The sequence below is a fragment of the Lactuca saligna genome, chromosome 4, assembly GCF_052625555.1.
Source record: "Lactuca saligna cultivar CGN05327 chromosome 4, ASM5262555v1, whole genome shotgun sequence".
Taxonomy (NCBI): Eukaryota; Viridiplantae; Streptophyta; class Magnoliopsida; order Asterales; family Asteraceae; genus Lactuca; species Lactuca saligna.
In genome coordinates, this window is record NC_136420.1 from 322737481 (window position 1) to 322759941 (window position 22461).

General features: G+C 37.2%; 1 non-coding gene across 1 annotated transcript; it reads left to right on the plus strand.

The window, feature by feature from the left end:
• The first annotated feature begins 21087 nt into the window (after positions 1 to 21087).
• On the plus strand, positions 21088 to 21159 carry TRNAD-GUC (transfer RNA aspartic acid (anticodon GUC)). The gene has a single exon. It is a non-coding gene; the product is annotated as a tRNA-Asp (tRNA).
• Positions 21160 to 22461: the final 1302 nt, after the last annotated feature.

Genomic DNA, 22461 nt, shown 5'->3' on the forward strand with positions numbered 1-22461 from the left:
CTTACCTAAACAAATTGATTAGACTTTTTCCTTATATATTCAATCAATCCACCTCCTCTCTAAGCCACTCACCGTATCACTCTACTCTTGGTACCACAAAATCCATTCGATCAATCCAGCTCCTCTCTAAGCCACGACTGCCTCCTTAAAAGTTGCTTGTATAGAAAACTCATTTTTTCCATACTCGCTAATCTTGTACAGGAAACCCATCACAGAAAACTCCTTCCCCACATGCTAATATTTGTGCCTCGTAAAACTCCGACTACAGATGGAATCAAACCGAGTAGACTCGGAACCAAATTTCTCAGCAAAACCCTATTAGAAAATTCCATCCACGCATCCAAGCCACATGTTGCGTTCACATCAATGTCCTTGTGGCGACAGTCACGAGCCTCGATCCACCTAAAATTAGCGGTAAAATATAAGATTGATGATTGTTTGCGAAAATTTAAGATTTATGCTGTTGGATTGCATGTTTTGTGCAGAAGAAATAAAAGATATCTAGGTTGGTACATGAAAGCATGGTGTATTCTTCAAACCCAAAAAATGGTGGATGACATCCTAAAAATAATTTAATATAAAAAAGCTACATGAGCTAATTCTCAAATTCTAGTTATTTAAAAAAGAAAAAAAATCCACATCAGCTAGGGGTAACCGGAAACAAATGCGGTGGTTTTTTTTTTTAACAAGTAAAATGAAAGTTTAATGACTCACAATTTAATATATATATATATATATATATATATATATATATATATATATATATATATATATATATATATATATATATATATATATATATATATTAGTGACCATTCAAATCAAAAGACCAAAGTTGATTGAGTTATAATAACATTAACCATATGAAATATGACAAAAAATTTCGATGTTTTTGCATTTAGTATATATAAGTTTTGGGAAATCTTTTAAAATGACTTTTAGAACTTTTAGTTTTTCCAAAAAGCTAAAAGTTAAAAAAGATGTTTGAGATTTCAAGAAATTCTTTTAAAAATAACTTTTTGTCAAGAAAAACAATAAGTTTTTGAAAAGTTATGAATTTTTGATTTTTTTGCAACTTTTGAGTTTTTAGCTTTTGAAAAGTCAAAAGATGGACCAAACACATTTTAAAACTATCTTTTGTAAAAAACCAAAAAAATCAAAAAAGACTTTTGTCAAAAGAACTTTTTAGCATAAAAAAAAATCTCAAACGCCCCTTAAGGCTATAAAACATGTATCAAAAAAGTTGATTGTATCTTGAATTATTATATAATATGTAGTATTAAATAGGATAAAAATGGTGCTAACGGGTAGGGGTGAGCATGGGCCTGGTTGGGTCGGTTTTGCCCCAAAACCGAACCCAAACCAATGAAAATGCTTGAAAATTTGAACCCAAACCCATGGGTTTAGTTTTATCGATTTTCAGTTTCTAACTTGGGTTTTCAGGTTCGGTTTATGAGTCAAACCACACCTCAAGCTATTTTTATCATCTAAATTGAAGATGGGTTCTACTTTGATCCTTCAAGGATCAAGCCATGTGGGACAAAGCTATATAGCTCAATAAAACTTAAGAGGATGGATGATGCCTTATGTAGGCAAGCATATGTAGCTGAGTTTCCATCAAGAGACGATGTGGGATGGATTTTATATAGCTGTGAAAATAAAACCATTGAAATGTTGCAAACATGTTTGGAACTTGAAAAGTCTAGACCACCAAGCCAACACTTTACCCACCTTATCCAACTTATTTTTTTTTGTTATAAATTCGCTAAACATATTTATATTATGTATATATACTCTATATTTTTTAATCATTATATATAATCGGTTCGGTTCGGTTTTTTTCGGTTTTACCAAACCCAAAAACCGAACCCAAACCAAAATTTTTAGTTTTAAAAAAATCTAAATCCATACTATCGGTTTATGCTTCGGTTTCAGTTTTTCTGTTTCCGAGTTCGGTTTTACTCACCCCTACTAACGGGGGGTAAAAAAAATCAATAGAGTTAAAGTTATTTCATTTGCAACTTTGCAAGAATGTAAGTTTTGAGCGTCAATGTTAGCTATTTGTTGAATCAAGTTCAAGTAATTGTATTTGAGGCCTTCATTCAAGTTTCAGATTCATTATTTTAGAAAGAAAAAAAAAATTGAGCTTCAAACAGATCGCATCGGCCTATATAGAAGCTCTAACACTAAGTTTGGGATGTACCTAAGCAACACCCATAACTGGGCGCATTTACTAAATATGGATAACTGTTTTATTAGCCAGATCAAACCAGGTTAGGACTTACAACTTACGAGGTGACAGTCGGAATATTGGCTATTAGACTACTAACTCTTGGTAACTTGGATAAACTAGGTGGTATCTTAAAACAATGAAGTCTAGGGAAATTTTCTATAAAATTTTTATTATTTTATCTTAATTTAAGAGTCTAAAACTAAAGTTTATTTATGAAAACAATAAAAAGTATGGTTTGATCTTTTTTTTTTTCCTTTTAACACACATTTTATCTTTTTCACTACTGACACGGACGCTTAGTCATTAAATGAACTAATGAGATGGATATGTTGAGTTATATAATGTTATGTTTACTATAAAACTTGTTGATGATTTTAGTGACACTATGTCATTTTGTGTAACTGGAACTAACATATGAGTTAATGGACTTCATAATTTGTACTCTAATATATGTATGAGTTTGTGCGGAGTGTATGCATGTATACGATCGAATTAGAAGTCGGTTCGAAGACAAGTCTAGGGTCCGGGGGTAGCAGCCCTAGGTTCAAGGTTTCCAAAGGGGCGGCGCCCCTTTGGCGAGGTCTAGGGCAGCGCCCCTAACGGGGTACAAGTGGCAGAGCCCCTGGCTGGGGTCCCGCTGACAACCTACCCTAAGAGAAACCCTAATCTCGTTTATTATATAAACGACTCTTCTCTTTGAGAAAAGACACACAAAATTCTTAAGCTCTCATTTTCATCAAACAAACATAGAATCCTTCTAGTAATTTGGCTTACGACTTCTGTACCTAGAATCGTAAGTGTCCTCTTGTATTATCCTAGACTGAATTTCTTGCAACCCAGACACAGGGTAGAAATATCAGTTCGAAAAGTGTTCTCACGATCCAAGTGCTATCCAGATCTTCAATACAAACCCTACTTTTTCCAACAAAACTTGATATACATCTCATCAACTCATTTAAAGACTAAGTGATAATGTCAGCAATGAAACCGATAAAATGTGTCTTGCCAGAAAAAAGAATGAGAAATGAGCTGATGAGATAGATATGTTAAGTTACATAAAGTTATACAGACAATTTGAAATTTCTTATAAACTTTAAAAATGATAAAGTTGTTAGTTTATATAATTATTATAGTCTTTGTTTGACATATTTCATATTCCAAAGAACATATAATACAGCGAAACATCAAATTTTACGGTAAACGTATCATTATATAACCCATCATATTCATCTAATCAGCTCATTTAATGACTAGACGTCCATGTCAGCACTGAAACCGATAAAATATATGTTATAAGGAGAAAATGGTCAAATCATCATTTTTGCTGGTAATTTTAATTATTTTTTTGTAAACAAATTTTAGTCCGGACTTATTCATAAAGGGAAGTGATTTGTACACAATAGTTTTATGTCATACACAACAATTTATGCATTATAAAGTTGTACAATACAATATTTTAAAGCATCAATTGTTGTGTATAGAGAAAAATTGTTGTGTACAAATCATCTCCCATTCATAAATTATGGTAAAATAATGAGAATTTAATAGAGATTTTCCTAATTCATTTAACGGCTAGGCATTCATATCAATAATGAAATCGGCAAAACCAAGAAAGAAATGGTGAAATTATCACTTTTATCGGTAATTCATGTTTTTCTTAAACAAAATTTACTTTGAGACTTATTCATAAATTAGGGTAAAATAATGAGACTTTAATGGAGATTTCCTCAAAATTAATTATAAACTTTCATTATGTAACGCCCGCAGATTCGGGCTAGTTAATTTAGAAGATTATTTAGAGTAAATACTCTTAACTAAGTTATAGTATATGTCACACGGGTTCTGTACATATAAAGAACGCCGAAATCCGAGTTATAACGAAGAAGTTATAACCCATCGAGTTTTAAGGCCAAACCAGCACAACACCGTGTAATGTAAAAAGTGAATTTTTGATAAATTACTTTTTAGCCTTAGTGATCTAAAAGAAAGTCATAGTATATGTTAAACCGAGAACGTGCATAAAAACAACATCCAAATCTGACTTCGTATGATGAAGTTATGATTTTTCCAAGATTTAGCCTAGCAATGCACAACCCGAAAATCGAATTTTAGATCGATCAATTTTTAGCTGACACAACTTAAATGAGAATTTAAGATCTCATTAATAGGTGCTCAACGATATAAATACATTCGAAAATGGGCATCGGATGAAAAAGTTATGAACTTTTAATGGATTTTGACTGTCTAAGTCTATTAAAATATAAATTTAAAAATAAAGTCAAAATTTGTAACAGCTATAAAAATGATGCCAAATTTAAAAGTTTTAAAACATTTCAAAAACCAATGATTATTACAAAACTTATTTTCAAAATAGTATAATGTCAAAGTATCCTAGAACCAAATCATGAAATATGAGGAGCTATACGATCATGCGTTCGCCTTCCCGCGATCATCGGAAGTACCTAAAACAATAATCAATAAATGTAAGCTTGAAGGCTTGGTGAGTTACCCCCAAAATACCAAAGTCATAAAACTATCAATTATATATAAGCAAACAACATGCATAATGAGCCTTTAGCGTGATTGGACAGCCTCGCAGGCCTTCAGCCTATCTGGACCGCTCTCCGAGTCTTCAGCACATCTGGACCGCCTCATAAGGCCTACAGCCTATCCAGACTGCTCATCGGGCCTTCGAAATGACTGAACCCCATTGTAGGACCTTTAGTCTATCTAGACCGCCTTAGGTATGTTGGCCTTCAGCACAAAGCAGGACCGCCTCAACCCAACCCCCAATCAAACAAACATGTGCACATAAATATCATATGCTAGCATATATAATAGTCAAACCGATCTAACAGATCACTAATCATATCACCATTCTAACTACCAAGATGCAGATCTAACATATCAATAAGCATAGTACCATCCAATCTACCAGGATGCAGAACTAACAGATCACTAATCCTATCATACAGTATGCATAATGAGCCTTCAACCTAACTGGACCGCCTTGCAGGACTTCAGCCTATCTGGACCGCTCTCCAAGCCTTCGGTACGTCTGGACCACCTCGCAGGGCCGACAGCCCATCCGGATCGCTCATCGGGCCTGCGGCCTGACTAGACCGCCTCGCAGGCCTTCAGTCTATCCGGACCGCCCTAGGTATGTTGGCCTTCAGCACAAAGTAAGATCGCCTTGACCCAAACATACACATACATATATCGATATACTCATAGCTAGGGGTGTCAAAAAAACCCGAACCCGATTAACCCGACCTGACCCTAACCCAATTAAGGCATTTAGGGTCAGGCTTTATAGGGTCAAAATTCTTAATCGGGTTATTCGGGTTAACCCGACAAACCAGAACTATAGTTAGGGTCGGGTTTAGGGTTGATTTTTTTTATAAAAGTCGGGTTTCGGGTTAACCCGATTAACCCGAATAAAGATATACTACAATACTTATGTATTTTATTCCACCTCACATCTTCTATTTTGTACATTATGTGGCCTAAAAAGAGGAAAATAAGATGTAACACAATTATAGAACAAAATATTGCTTTGTACAATTGGAAATTAATATGTAGCATAGTAAAATAATATGCAATGGTAGTTTAGGTGGCCTAAAATAAAAGATCCACAGCCTCAAATCAAATGCATAAAGCTTTTTACTTGTATAGTACAAACATGAAAAATAAACCATATGCACTCAAAGTCATTTGGATTTAACACATCTTAATTTAACAATCATATATTAATCATAAAAACAATTTTCTAACAATCATATATTAATCATATAAACAACCATAGTGAGGAATTAGATATACCTTCTTTGTTATGCATGATTTAATGTGGAAACAAGTGTTCAAGGAAGAAAACCAATAAGGATATTCAAACAAGCACCAAAATGATATTCCTTATTGGAAATATAAACAAGCACCTTTCTCTTTTACTTGGATCAAATAAGTTAAGGTCAATCCCAATGACTTGATGATTATCTAGTTTTTGTATGCTAAAATGATACATATTGTCAACTACGCTGATGGAGTCAAGTTGTTATCTCATTAACTCAACTATGTGAATATTACCATCTTAGTAGGAAGATTTATCCGGTGAATAACAAACTCCTGAAGAATTGAAAATAAGAAGATAAACTTTGTTCAAAAACCAACTAGGAAGATCGATAAGGCTTGAAGATCATAGAAGACTCCTTGTTTATACGGGGTGGCTATGATAATTTATTATTAGTATGCATGTTTTGTCAATTATCATTTTAGTACCTTTGTTTGCTTGAGCTAGTAACTTCTTCGTGAAGAGTTATTAGAAGTAGTTATGATCATTTGTCAATTAATATGAGGTGTATCTTAGATTAACCTCTTAAATATAAAAACTTTCTTTATCAATAAAATTCACTTTCAATTTAATATCGATGGTACTTTTTTATTATGATCACATACTTTAGGACCAACAAGGGATATCAGAGCAAGGTTTTGAATTATCTAAACTGGTATACAAATCTTGAAATCCTAACATCTTCCTCGAGTTCATTTCAATTAAATTCTATGAAAAAGTGTCCTCTAATCGATGAAAACAACTTCATGATGTGGCTTAACAAGACTCTCATGTCGTTGAAAATAATAGACTACAACAAATTGGAGATCATCACTAGTGGGCCTTATCTTCCCATGAGTTCAATCCCTGAAGAATGAGTGCCTCTTAGAAGTATCAAAACTCCAAAAAACCAATGGAATGAAGATGAAAAATGAGAGGTCAATTTTGATGTTAGAGTCAAAGCTGCAATTTATAATGTGTTATACCATACAATGCTACCATATCGTTGAAAACTGCATATTTTCAAAAGAGATGACAACACACTAAAAGTGCCCTATGATGGTTGTTGAAGATAATTGTGTTGCGTCTTGGGCCCTTTTGTTTTACAATCGGATTGGGCTTGTCAATCCGTGTTTAACTAGATTAGCCTTCTTTTTCTTAGAAAAACTGTTAGGGTTTCATTATAAATATATGCATGCATGTATGCGTATAGTAACGGTCGTCACTCTCATTGAATATTGTAAACCCTAAAATCCTCTACAGTTGATGTTCTTTATCGAGCTCTTCTGAGGATTGTTTTATTGAATCATTCGACACTTTTTGATTCATTAGCTTGTTCTTAATTGTTTATCTAGTCATTTATCTACCTGTTTCATAGATCTAATCGATCTTTAAGTTTGTTTTAAACTCATCAATTGGTATCAGAGTAGGAGGCTGTGTAATCCATACACTTCTTTTCTGTGAAAAAGCTTCGATTAGGGTTATTCCGCATTCATTGATATTTATTGAGCCGTCATCTAATAATTGACGTATCTCAATATTTATTATTTTTGTCCTAATTTGATATATTACAAGTCTGATCTTTGAACAGGTTATTCGATCAATTATAGACGAGTCACAATCCAATCCCATCAATATTTCAAACAGCATTGGATCAACAACAAAGATTCCCATCCTGTACACCCATGATTATGAAGTCTGGGCGAATCACTTTGAAGATTATGTCATAGGATCTGAGGATAATGGATACCTCATCTGGGAAGCAATTATCTCTGGACCGTTTTCTCATTCAGCAACTTCAAGGATTATTAAAACTCAAAAGGAGTATAATGATCTCCTGAAAGATGTTAAAGATGTAGCGCAAGATGAAAAAGTTAAATTTCAGTGCAATATCAAAGCGCTAAGATTGATTAAATTTGCTCTTCAATCCGATACCTTTAGGCTGGTAAGTTCATGCACGACTGCTAAAGAGATATGGGACAGGCTACGAGAATTGTACTCTACAGATGAAGATCTTGAACACTCCATTCAAACCTTACTCTTGTCTGAGTTTGGTGAGTTCAAGCAAGGAACAGAAGAAACGGTGACTCAAACGTTTGATCGCTTCAATCATCTTCTTAGCAAGATGATCAAACATGACATCGAAAGGAAGCTTATTGAACAGAAGGTTACTTTTTTAAATGGACTCATGTCTGAGTGGAGAGCAATCGTGTCCACAGTTAAAGCACACGAGCAATTCAAATCTATTCTTCGGCGAAACTGGTCGGCATCCTAAAATCTCAAGAAAAGATCATACTGCAGGAGAAGACCGTGGTTTCAAGTCTAGGTTCATTAGCCCTCCTGTCGAAAAGCAAAGTTGTGATAGAGGATGAAGATCTCAACTTGGATGATTATGATCTCACGTCTGAAGACTATGCTATGATGGTGTCAAACCCTAAGAGATTCATCAAGAAGACATTCCCCACCAATAGGAACCGAAACTGGCAAGGAAGCTATAGCACTGAAAAGATCAAAGATGAACCGAAAGCTGAAGAAGCAAAGAAGGAACAGAAGGCTGAAGGAGACTCTGGAGTGAGCTGCTATTATTGTGGAGGAAAGAACCATTATGCAAAAGATTGCATCCTCAAAAAGATGGCTATTAAGAATGAAGAAAATGATGAAGAAGCTGTGTTGATGAAAAAGCTTGATGAGTTAAGGAAGAAGAAATCTGCTGCTAACCCTTCCATGAATGCTTTAATTGTGCAGGGTTCGGTAGCTGATGATGAGTTCGGTGGCGTGGAGGTTTGGTCAACCGACTCTGAAGATGATGAAGTGAGGAAGCCTTCACATGGAAAGGCCTATGTAGCGAAAGAAGAGAGCAGTGGAGGAAGATGCTTGATGGTGTCCGACGTCTCTCAGATGAGAGGATACAACACTGATGGTGGGAATGATGACAAAGAACAACAGAATCTGTGCTTTACTGCCAAACCACTCAGCGAGTAGTTCAGCGAACTTGATGAACTGATCAAGAAGGTACAATCAGTTTTTGTCTCATTTAAATTCCCATTTTGCTCATATGAAAAGGAATTAAAAAATGTTAATTCAAGAATCTCTCATCTAGATAGTAGTTTAACTCAAACTCGGGTCACCAAATCTAACCTAACTGATCAATTAAGCAGGGTGTCTTCGAAGAGTGAGGAACGGCGGATGTGGATCGAACTGAAGGAGTCGGAGTTAATCAAAATAAAAGATGAAAACATTTATTTGCAAAGAGACAATTTAAAGCTTTTGAAACAGCGAAATGTTTTTTGTCTGATTGTCAAACGTCTTTATACTAATATTACTCAGCTTCATTTAAATTGTGAAATAGGGCAAAAGATTCATCGCATGATTTTACCCTTTCTTGAGTTTAAGGAAGATGAAATTGATGTTGATGCATATAATTGTGAGAGTATTATTTCGTCTGAGGATGTTAATCCAACATATTTATATGGACTGGACAAAATTGAATCTTTCATAAAATCCAAGGACCACAAGAATATGCTCAAAAATCTTTTGGATGAAAATGATAAACTGAAGCTTAGAACCGAAACTATACAAAAATTTGACTCACTGAATGTCAACTTAAGCTCGGAAAATAAAATTGATGTTGAAAATGCATCTGAGTTTAATGAGGACGATAACATGAGTGAAATTTCTATAGAGGACACAGTTGATTGCTCAGAATTTGTCAAAATGAACCCAAGAACCACAAAAATCTCATCTCAGAAAATTCTGTGGAATTCGCTCGGTTGTCCCAAAAAAAGTCCCCGATTCTTGTAGAGAAGGCAGTTGTATACCAAAAAGTTAGGACTACTCCGAATCAGGTATACAAAGTCACAGGTGTAACCGAACATCAGACTGCTGAACTAACAGCTATTGTGAACGAAGACAATGCTGATGGTTGTGATGAGTTCTTCTGGTCGGCTCCCATTAACAATGCTGATGAAACGGTAGGTCTGTCTGAAAGGACTTCATGGAAAAGCAAAGGCAGATACGTTCCAGAACCTTTAAATAAACCTGATTGCTTCAACGTGGCAAGTACCAGTGGAACAAAAGATGTCCCTCAAGAGAAAGAAATTCCTGCAAAAGAAGTCACATCTCCAAGCAAAACAACATCGGTTCAGAGTGGTTCAACCAATGAAAATCAAAAACATAAAGCTAACGTCCATCATCGACCAAAGCAGATGAGAAGTCAAAAACGGGAAAGGAATCAGAGATACAGGAAAAATCTCTCAGAAAGAAAACAGTTTTGGCAATCGCAAAATGCCTATTTCTCACATCAAGACAGGAATTTAAAACCAGCGAAAAATCCTGTTGGATCGACGGAGAGAAACGACAATCGAACGCAGTGGTTCGGTTCTGAGCAGAACAATAACCGAAAGCAGAAGTTCGGTTCAGAGCATAATGACAACCAAAAGCAGAGGTTCGGCTCGGAGCACAACAACAACCGAACGTATAGATTCGGCTCAGAGAATGATTTCAACCAAAAGCACAGGTTCGGTTCGGGAATTAAAAGAGGTAAAAACTCTAAAGTTGGTCCTTCCGTTAATCAAAAGCAAAAGAGTCACCCAGAATCTCCAATCAAGAAGTCATACCGTTCTAAGTCATCTCATTCTAACTCTTCTAACTCCTCAAAATCCTCTGTCTCTTCTCGTCCTAAAGTCCACTCTGTTTCTTCTCAAAAATCTCAGTCATCAGCTGATCAAAAAGGAAAACAGAAGGTTTCAGATACTGAATCAAAATCCATACCAAAACCATTAAATCCAAATACAATCAAAGTTTTCACCATCAAAAGAAAAGATGATACAACACTAATAAAAAGAACATATGTTGTTGACATCTCTCTTACTATTCCCGTAAACAACTCACGAGGACCCAAAAAGCTCTGGGTTCCTAAATCTGCTTAATTTTTGCAGGTTATCAGTGACGAGCAGTATGACGAAGAATGGTACATTGATAGTGGCTGCTCGCGTCACATGATAAGGAGGAAGGAAGAACTAAGGGAATTCAGATCTCTTTCAAATGGTGGAAATGTCAAATTTGGGAACAATTCCTTCAGAACAATCAAAGGCTACGGGATGATTACAAACGGTGATTTCTCAATCAGGAAAGTTGCATATGTAGAGGGATTACAACACAATCTCATCAGTGTATCTCAGCTTGTTGGAGGTACTGGTCTCAAAGTCTCATTCGATGATGAAGGTTCGGAAATTATTGAGAAGAAGACGAACAAAGTTATTCTCCAATCAGAGCGCAAAGGTGAAATGTTTCCCCTAAATCTCAAACCAATCAAAGGAAACCCAGCCATCTGTCTGTTATCCAAGGCACCATCTGACGAAAGCTGGCTGTGGCACAGAAGACTCTCTCATCTCAACTTCAAAGATATCAACAAACTTGTCACTGGAAGTCATGTGAGGGGTCTCCCATTGCTCAAATATGACAGAGATCATCTGTGTGCTGCATGTGAAATGGGAAAGCAGAGTCGTCAAAGTCATCCATCCATAATAAACACTAAAGTCGTTGAACCACTGGAATTACTTCATATTGATTTATGTGGTCCATCTTCTGTAGAAAGCATTGGTGGTAGCAAGTATATTCTTGTTATTGTTGATGACTTTTCACGTTTTACATGGGTGTTCTTTCTGAAGCTTAAATCTGAAGCGACTCACAAGCTAAAAGTGTTCATCAAGCAGATTGAAGTACAGCTGAAGAAGGTCGTTTGCAACATCAGAAGTGACAATGGGTTGGAGTTCAAAAATAAAGAATTTGAAGAATTCCTGGAAGAAAAGGGGATCAGTCACAACTTCTCAGCTCCCTACACACCTCAACAGAACGGAATTGTCAAAAGACGAAACCGATCCTTATGTGAAGCTGCCCGAACAATGCTAAGTTTTTCTTCCTTACCTTTATATATTTTGGGTTGATGCTATTTCTGCTGCTTGTTTTACACAGAACAGGTCGTATCTTAACAAACGCTTCACTCTCACTCCTTATGAGATCATCAACAACAGGAAGCCAAATGTGAAGTTTTTCCATGTGTTCGGTTCCAGATGCTTCATTTTCATTTTCAATTCCAAAGAACACCGCAACAAGTTTGATGTCAAAGCTGACGAAGGGATATTTCTGGGTTATTCTCTTACTTCCAAAGCATACAGAGTGTTAAACAAGCGTTCAAGGAAGATCGAAGAAACTTACTACGTGACTTTTGATGATAGCTATGTTAAGAAGCTAAAGGCCAACGAAGACACAGTTGGAGAAATCTTTCCACAAACTGGCCAAGTCACAGCCTCGATCGCTAATCTATTCGAGAAATTCATGGAGCTTTTTGATGAACCAGAGAAGGCCACTCTTTCTGAAGCCAGTGCAGCAGACAACAGGGTAGATCACTTGAAGCAACTTATTGACGATGCTGCAAGAAGAATGAATGAAGAAGAATTGAGTTCACAAGACCCTCCCCAACACAATGTGTCAGTAGAGGTGGAGGATCCACCTTCATCCCAGCCAAGTTCACAAGTTGAGGGGGAGCTAAGGTCTCAACCTCCAACCGAGAGTGTCCCACCAACCGAAAATGCCCCACCAACCGTAGGTACATCAACACCCGAAAGATCATCACCTCAAGAAATCACTATAGCTCAAGATTCACAAGACATTCCTGCAAGATCACATGTCGAGGGGGAGCATGCTAATATGTCATACGACTTCGATAGTCTGTCCGAACCAGAAGAAATGATAAATGCTGAATTGGATCCATCCTTTGATCCATACTTCCCTCCTCTCACCAAATGGACCAGAAATCATCCTATCTCTCAAGTTGTCGGTAATATCTCAGAAACAGTTCTGACTCGATCACAACTCAAGGCAAAACAAGCATCCTTGTACTCAAAAGTCGAATTCTGCATGTTTAACTCATTCGTATCAAAAGTTGAACCAAAGACAGTTAAAACTGCTCTTGATCACTCTGATTGGGTTCAAGCAATGCAAGACGAACTGAATGAATTTGAAAGGAACAAGGTCTGGCGTCTTATTCCAACTCCTCCACATGCCTCAGTTGTTGGTCTCAAATGGGTCTTTAGGAACAAACTTGACAAGGAAGGGAACATTATCAGAAACAAAGCTCGTCTGGTCGTCAAAGGATACTGTCAGGAGGAAGGCATTGACTATGAAGAGACTTTCGCTCCGGTAGCTAGGCTGGAATCAGTGAGAATATTTCTTGCTTATGCTGCTCACAAAAACTTTGAGGTCTTTCAAATGGACGTCAAGTGTGCATTTCTCAATGGAGATCTCGAAGAGACTGTGTATGTGGAGCAACCTCCTGGATTCGTGCATGAAAAGTATCCCGATCACTGTTACATTTTGGATAAAGCTGTGTATGGTCTGAAACAAGCACCGAGGGCCTAGTATGAAATGCTGACTAAATTTTTAAAGATGTCCAAATTCAAACAAGGTTCGGTTGACCCAACCTTCTTTCGCAAAAAGGAAGGTAACCACCTTATGATAGTTCAAACTTACGTCGATGATATCATCTTTGGCTCCACGAATCCAAGCCTAACAGCTGAATTCAGAAAGCTGATGGAGACTAAATTTGAAATGAGCTTGATGGGTCCCATTAACTTTTTTCTTGGTTTAAATATCAGACAAGGACCTGAAGGCATCTTTATCAACCAGGAAGCTTACACAAAGAATCTCTTAGCAAAATTTGGCATGATGGGAGATTCAAAGGTCAAAGTCCCAATGGCATTCGGCACTAAGCTCACTCCATCCCTGGACAAACCGGTTGTTGATCTTACACTTTATCGTCAAATGATAGGCTCTCTAATGTATCTTACTGCTAGCAGACCTGACATAATGTTTTCTGTTTGTTACTGTGCTCGGTTTCAGGCAAATCCAAGGGAACCTCATATGCTTGCAGTGAAAAACATATTCCGTTATCTCAAGAGAACTACCTCTTTAGGTCTGTGGTACCCTTCTAACTCAGGCTTCTTCGTTCAAGCCTACTCAGATGCAGACCTTGGTGGTTGTGGTCTCGACAGGAAAAGCACCACTGGCGGTTGCCAATTCCTCGATGGGAAGTTGGTTAGCTGGCAGTCAAAGAAACAAACATGCGTGTCTCTGTCTACTGCTGAAGCAGAATACATTACCGCTGCTTCCTGTACTTCTCAAGTGATTTGGATCCAGAGTCAACTCCGAGACTATGGACTCAATATGAAAAAGATCCCACTATATTGTGACTCTGAAAGTGCAATTAGGATCTGTCATAACCCAGTGCAACATTCCAAGACCAAGCACATCGCACTGAGGTATCACTTCATCAAAGATCACGTGGAAGATGGAAACGTTGAAGTACACTTTGTTCGAACCACTGATCAATTGGCCGATGTCTTTACCAAAGCTCTTCCTGAAACGACTTTCAACAAAATTCTACAAGGCTTGGGTATGATGGTAGGAGAGTCGGTCCCAAATCCTCAAATCTCCAACTAAGAATCAAGAACCGAAATAGACAGACCGCTCGGTTGCTCTCTGCTCTGGAGATTTAAAGGAACCGAAGCAAACAGACCGCTCGGTCTCTCTGTGCTCTGGTGATTTACTGGAACCGAACTAGACAGACCGCTCGGTTCATCTCTGTTCTAAAATTGTCACCGAAATACACAGATCGCTCGGTCTATCTCTGCTTCATCATTTTTTTTATGTTGTACAATTTTATCTTTCTGTTTTTATTTATTTTTCAGAAAAATCTCAAAATTACAAAAACATTTTATCTTTCTGTTTTTATTTATTTTTCAGAAAAATCTCAAAATTACAAAAACATTTTATCTTTCTGTTTTTATTTATTTTTCAGAAAAATCTCAAAATTACAAAAACATTTTATCTTTTTTTTTTTTATTTATTTTTCAGAAAAATTTCAAAATCACAAAAACATTTTATCCTTCTGTTTTATTCCGTTTTCTTACTTATTTCCACTACTCGCTAGTCCTGGTCGGTGTACGCTTTGCACAGGTAAATACAAGTATCACCTTCTGTAGTGTTTATCCAGGTATGTTTTATCTTTCTCTTAGACAAGTTAGACGTCCCTAGAAGCATGCTGTTGTATGTTGTCGCAAGCCTCTATGACCTTGAGTACGCCTTAATGATTCGATCTATACCTATCGTTTCTTCCCAATCAGGCTATTCTCTCACACTCGGTCTAGAGCTACCTTACTCTACTCATTTGATACATGAGTTGCTCTGCTTTGTCCCTCTTCTGTAGCAGAAGGTACGTTCGGTCTCTTAACCACCTCCTCAAATTCTACATTTACCTTCGATTCCCTAAAGTACCCCTTGATGCTTTCGGTCTTTACCACTGAAGCTTATGGTTACACAACCTCTGTGTTTATGATCTTGGATTCGATTACCACGTTCTAAGTGAAACCCAAAATCCAATACCTGAAATGAATTGACGGTGAGTGATATACTCAAGCTATTACTTGGAAATCTCATTTTCTTTTTGTGTGATCTTTTATGAAATCGTCTCCACCTAAGACATTTCTTCCCAAAGAGGTCCAATTTATTTTTCTTTGAGATTTTTGTTTATCCCATGCTTGTCACACGATAATTCCCACCTACCTGTTCAACAGATCACACCGGTCTCACAGGTATCTCTGCCAACACTCAGTTTTATGTTAAGACTTGATGTTCGGTTAGAGGTCAGCCACCCCTCAGCCCATGATCAAAAGATGCCTTTCATTGTTTATTAAGAGACAACTGATCGTATTTCCAGGGAAACCACACAAGCACTTCAAGTCTCTCTTGGCTTTGAAGGAAGTGATTCTTGCTCGGAATCTTCCGCTTTCTGTCTTCTTCATAGACAACACACACCTCTCAAACACCTTTGATTTATTTCTTTATCTTTCACACTCTTATGCACGAAAATTAATTTTTTCCAACATTCTGATTGCTGTTTGGTATATGGTTTTAAGTTTCAGCTGTAACCAAACAAGGGCACAAGGAATTTCAAACGGTACAAAAATATGATTTGGGCGCGTGCAATTGATTCGTTTCACACCCACGTGTGCTGACGTATTCCTGGGATACACCATAACTTCCAATCGCGCTTTTTCAGGTGACGTTTTGGTTTCCTCATCATCACGATTTTCTCTCTCCAGTGAACGGTATAAATAAGGGGTGATCGTGTTCTTTGGCATTTACCTCCCACGTAATTCTCTCTCTCTGAAAAGTTTCCACTGTTCATCTTCTTCCTCAATTCAACAATGGCGACTTCTTTTGCACAAGATCAAACTGCATCTTCATCTTTGCTCTCCGTCAAGCCCAATCAAAACATGATTATAGAGATGACCCTGTTCTTATATGATGCGTACATGCTACACGTGGTGGAATGCCTAAAATATTCCCCATTGCTGTTGGCACTCACGCAGGTGGAAGCCGTTCCAATGTCCCTGCTTTCTCAAGTCTACACAACAGCAAACTATGACAAACACAAAGATAGCATCTACTCCACCATTCATGACAAGAAAACCTCTGTGTCCAAAACCAGGTTTTGCTCTCTTCTAGGGCTTGCAGTTGATTCTTCCGTCATCTCACCGGATTTTATCACCACTACTCAACTCTTCTCAATGATGTACGAGATGGGGTATACGGATGTTCTTACAACTATTGCGAAGGTCAAGAAATCTTGTATTCCGTCTCAGTGGAACGGATTGCTTACCCTTTTGATCAAGGGTTTAGCGGAGCGGTGTGGTGGTTCTGACACCACGAGCAAAGGATTTCTCACCATACTTTATGGTCTTTACAACGGCATCAACCTAGATTATGGCTCCATAATCTGGTCTCAAGTCGTTCAGAGTCTCAACACCTCTACACGGTACTCTGAGATCTCATGCGGTCGTTTCTGGACGCTTATCACAAAGAAGGCCATGGATTCCCTTGAAATCCCAGTGATGAAGGATGCTCTTATGGCTTCAATTGCCTCTTACCACACTAAGAAGATCATCATTTCTGATCCAAGTAAGTTTCTCCATTATGGATTAATCCCTGAATCCATGTACAGGTGTGTCACGCCTCACAGCAAAATCATGGCTGACTATAGCACCCGAACACCTTTGCTTCCAAGGGTTCTATCCGACGAACAGAGAGCTGCACTAGAAGCCCTTGATCAACCTGCCAACCGTGGCAAGAGGGCCGGCAAAAAGGAGAAACCAGAGAAGAAAGAAACTGAACCGAAAAAGGAGAGAAAGCGAAGATCCTCCAAACGCAAATCCGATGCAGAGGAACCTTCTCAATCCAAATCAAAGAAGGTCAAGAAGATGGCTAAAAGAGCCAAAGGGTCTCCTTCTCCTGGCTCTGCTCCTAATGACCCATCCGACACAGAGGCTGCTGCTCCTCCAACAGAGACAACAATTGCTCAGTCTCCTCAACAACCATCTTCTCCTGTAGGCACTCATCTTTCCTCTCCACCAGCATCTCCCAAAATTCCCAAATCACCTTCTCCACCAGCATCTCCCAAAATTACCAAATCACCCACTCCTCCAACTTCTCCTAACATTCCTACCCTACCCCAATCACCAACACAGAAGGTCCCACTTTCTATTCCTATAACCATCCCTCCCACTACAACAAAACCAACACTTCCCTTCTTTGTTACTCAACCTACATCTTCCATCCCCACACCAAGTATCACCGAATCAGTTACTATCACCACTTCCCAACCACCAGTAACAGTCAATGTATCTGATACAGGGGCTACTACTGTGGTTGAAACCCCCGTCATCAACATCCCACCATCTCCTTCTCCATCCTCCAACTCCGGTGCTACCTTGGGCGGTGATGATGAAGTGTACGATTCTCTTTATTATAGCCCCTACCGGATTCCCACAGACACTGATGCCGATACCCCTGTTACCAGTCAGCAGCTTCAAGAAATTCATGACAAACTTGATAGTCTGTTGGCTGATAATAAAGCCTACGGGGGTGTCGTGCTAAAAGCCTTCATTGAGTCTGCGATCAAGACGTACACTGACGCTCTGGATCGTTCCAATGATGCCATCGACAACTCAGCTGCTTCATGCTCCAAAGCCACAAAGGAAGTTTCTGAGGTTGTTCACACAACTCAGATCTTTCTTGATTCTCTTAAAGCACATGCTGATTCCAGTGCGGCCAAATTTCAGACGTCAGTCGACTCCTTCTCGGCTACCCTTCAGGGTGAAACCTCCAAGTTTGAGGCTCTGCGTGCTGACCTCAAAACTGAATCCACCTCTTTTCTCCAATCTTTGGATTCACGTTTTGCTTCTCTAGCAACAGAGAGCACCTTAAAGGAAGACCTTGTCAAGCATCAGACAACTATCGACCTACAGAAGATACAACTGGCCCAGGCACAACAAGAAATTTCTTTGCTGAAAACTCAGTGGGCAGTTCTTCAAGGTTGCACTGGTGATGTCAAGAATATGTTGACAAATATTCTTGACACTCATGATCCCTTCCTTACCCTTACTATCAGACAGCATCTCCAGGCTAAACTCTTTCCTGCGATAAACATCCTGAGCGAAATGAAGGGTGTCTCGGAGAAGCGTGTTCTTCCGCGACAAGGGGGAGAGGAAGGTTTATCAAAGACAGAACCGAAGGTTAATGTAGCTTCGGGTTCTGGAAAACAGTTCCTTGTTGAGAGCGAGTCAGATACAGATGAAACTATCACTGAAGCTCTTCAATGAAAGAAAAGGGACAAAGAGCTGGATGAAACTCTTAAAATAGCTCGAGAGGCCGAGGCTAGGGAAAGAAAGATCAAGGAGGATGAGGATGCTATACAAGCCAAGAAGACTCTGTTCCCAGAATGGGACAGAGACACACTCATCAATCAAGTGATTGAGTTTCCCTCCATATATTGGTTGGAACCGATTGCATCTTTCGAGTGTGAAAATACCAAAGACTCGCAGTTTGACATGCCAATCACACGAAAAGCTTTTACATTTCATTGCTTTGATGTCACTGCCGATGTCCCTCATCCAAACTTGAAGGTTGACAGAGAACTAATAGATTTCTATTTGAAGTATGGTCAACCGCAGTACTTGACATGGAGTGCACAGAAGATAATTAAAGTCAAGGTACTGAAACCAACACAGGCTGGGAAATTTGTGAACGTTAACTTCAAAATCAATAGAGGAACGGCCAACACAGAACATCTCATTTCTTTGGCAGATCTTCCCAGTCTGAATCTGCATGATTGGATTCTGCTATACAACATTCTTCTCTCCAATCATAGAGAGTATGAACCGATTCTGAAACATCTCAAAAGAATGTTGGCTTCCTACATCCATGAGCTCGCCACTATGGATCAGGAAATAGCAAAGATAATGAACAAGAAACCGACCGTCAAGCCTACTTCCAAGACAGGAGACGTTCATAAAATGAAGTTAGGGCAAATTGACTCTTCCAATCTGACGGTCATGTTCACAAGAGGCGACAAGCATAGGTTTCTATTTGCTTTGGTAGACAAACATCTGTTTTCAACAGATTGTCTGGAGCATATTATAAATATCATTCACCGATGCAAGGAGAACTCCACAACAGACAAGAAGAACTTCACTGATATGCTTCGTTGGTATATCACCTTCAGGCATCACATTCTGGCTATTATACCGAGGATTTTTGAGACGGTAAAGAAGCCTTCTGCTGTTAAACGAGAATGAAGATTTTGTGCCAAAGACGCAAAGGGGGAGATTGTTGAAGATAATTGTGTTGCGTCTTGGGCCCTTTTGTTTTACAACCGGATTGGGCTTGTCAATCTGTGTTTAACTAGATTAGCCTTCTTTTTCTTAGAAAAACTGTTAGGGTTTCATTATAAATATATGCATGCATGTATGTGTATAGTAACGGTCGTCACTCTCATTGAATATTGTAAACCCTAAAATTCTCTACAGTTGATGTTCTTTATCGAGCTCTTCTGAGGATTGTTTTATTGAATCATTCGACACTTTTTGATTCATTAGCTTGTTCTTAATTGTTTATCTAGTCATTTATCTACCTGTTTCATAGATCTAATCGATCTTTAAGTTTGTTTTAAACTCATCAATGGTTAATAAAAAAATAACATGAACGATAGATATGAATATTTCTTAGCTTACAAGGGTGAGTGATTAACACGGACTTTTAATCATATCAATTTACTTGTTAATGTCATGAGAAAATTCAACATTGAAAAGCCTAACTTCACTATTTTGTTAAAGTTTCTTGATTCACTTAATGAAATTTGGGAACATAATGTTGATTTTGTCAAGAAAGTGAAAAGATCAAAACTATGGATCTTCACAACATGTTTCTTGCTCATCTATGATGATTATTTTGAAGTATTTGTGTGTGGCAGGATCTTTCTTGCCCCTCGTTCGTCTCTATTGACAACATTATGTGATGAGTAGATAGTGCTAAGTTGAATGTTATGATCAAAAAGTGTTATAATGCAATGTGTATTGCTACTTTTTGGATGTTACGGAAATTTCGCAAAACTACATTTTTTTTGGAACAGTCAAGTCTAAGAAAACAAACATTTTTGACGACATTATTTTTCATTCTTTTTGGATTTGTAATAAACATAAAAAGTGTAAGATGATTTGAGTTGATTGAAAGAAGAGACTCGCTAGAGATCTCTTTATCAAAATCTTTGGAACTTCTTTATGTAACTTTCTCTATTTTGTAATTTATTCGGTTTCTCCTTCCTAGTTTTGATATAATAAAATTATGCCGTTTTAAAATATATATATATAATAAAGTCTAGTAAAAAAAAAAAAAAAGCTAGGGTTTTGTAGAAAATGCAGCTTCCTAAAAGTCGTTTTTTAACTTAGTTTGTCCGAAATTTCATCTCGTTAAATAAGTGATGTATAAATTTTGTTTTCATTTTGTTGTGACACATCGTAATTTTGTGTTTGGAGTTAAGAAGAAAGTTGCAAAATTTACCATATCATTAACATGCATTATTTCGATATACTAAACATTTATAACTCTAAATATATTAATAACAAACAAATAAGTCGTTGTAGTATAGTGGTAAGTATTCCCGCCTGTCACGCGGGTGACCCGGGTTCGATCCCCGGCAACGGCGTTTTTTTGTTTTGGCAAACTGGACTCGATCTAGCTTAAATATCTTAAAAATAAATTGGTGACACTTAACTAAATAAGTTTGTTTTCACTTTTCATAATCGATGGAGATAGATTAACCACATGACACTTGCTAATATCTTTATTATCACAGAAAGTTAAAAATTTATGCTACTGAGTTGGAAATTTGAAAACGTCAAATACTATTACTGGAACTTCATTCAACTGAATAATCGAGATTGATGCTTATATGATTTCTAAACCCACAAAAGTTACTAGCCCCTTTTATTCAAATGTCCAGTAAACTAATACTAATAGGCCCAATGTTTTTTATTTGTTAACTAAAGATAAGTCTTTATTAAGTGAACGTCATTTTTTGCTACTAATTATTTATTAGGTAAACATCATTTTTTTGTTACTAATAATGAAGGCTTGGTTAGCTGCTGGGACTTTCTCTTAAATCAATACCAATATCAAGGTAACTTTAATTCATATTATATATTCAATTTTTTTTTTTCTAATTTGTAATTGGTAATATATATCAAGGTAACTATAATTCATATTATATATTCAATTTTTTTCTAATTTGTAATTGGTAATATTATTATGAATGGTAATTTATATTTTTATAATAATAAGATAATCATGAACAACAAAAACCGTAGATGATATTTCCAAATGAAAATAAAACCTATTTATATTGTAGCAAAATTTTCAATAATGTTTATGGTCTTTTGAAATTTGACTTTTGCAAATATCGATATGGGTTCTATTTAGATGATTTTGTTTTGTTAATATTTCTTTCAAATTAATACATCCGTATATGTTATTTGAATATAAGTATATTATAATATTTTATTAAAGCCCTCTCTATGATAAAATCTTAGTTCCGCCATTGCACCAAATGATCAATCTAATTCACAAACGTCTGCCAAAGAGCATTTCAAGAACAAATGCTCAGCATCCTCCTGAACCTCAACACAACATGGACATATAAAATTGAACCCAACTCAATTCCACGACTATTCAGATTACATCTGGTTGGCAACTGATTAAGGACGTGTTCGGCACACAGCTTTTGGAAGCTTCTTGCTTCTAGCTTTTAAGAAAACGCTAGTAAAAAAGAAAAAAATCTCGTTCGACGACGGGAGCGTTTAACTTTTAGCCTAAACAAAACGCTCCAAAATCAAAAGCTACATGGAGTACCTTTCAACAAAACGCTCCAAAATCAAAAGTTACTCGATACCGGAAAAACTCCGAACACACCCTAAGAATAAGTCTCCAAATAAAAATATTAACTTATATA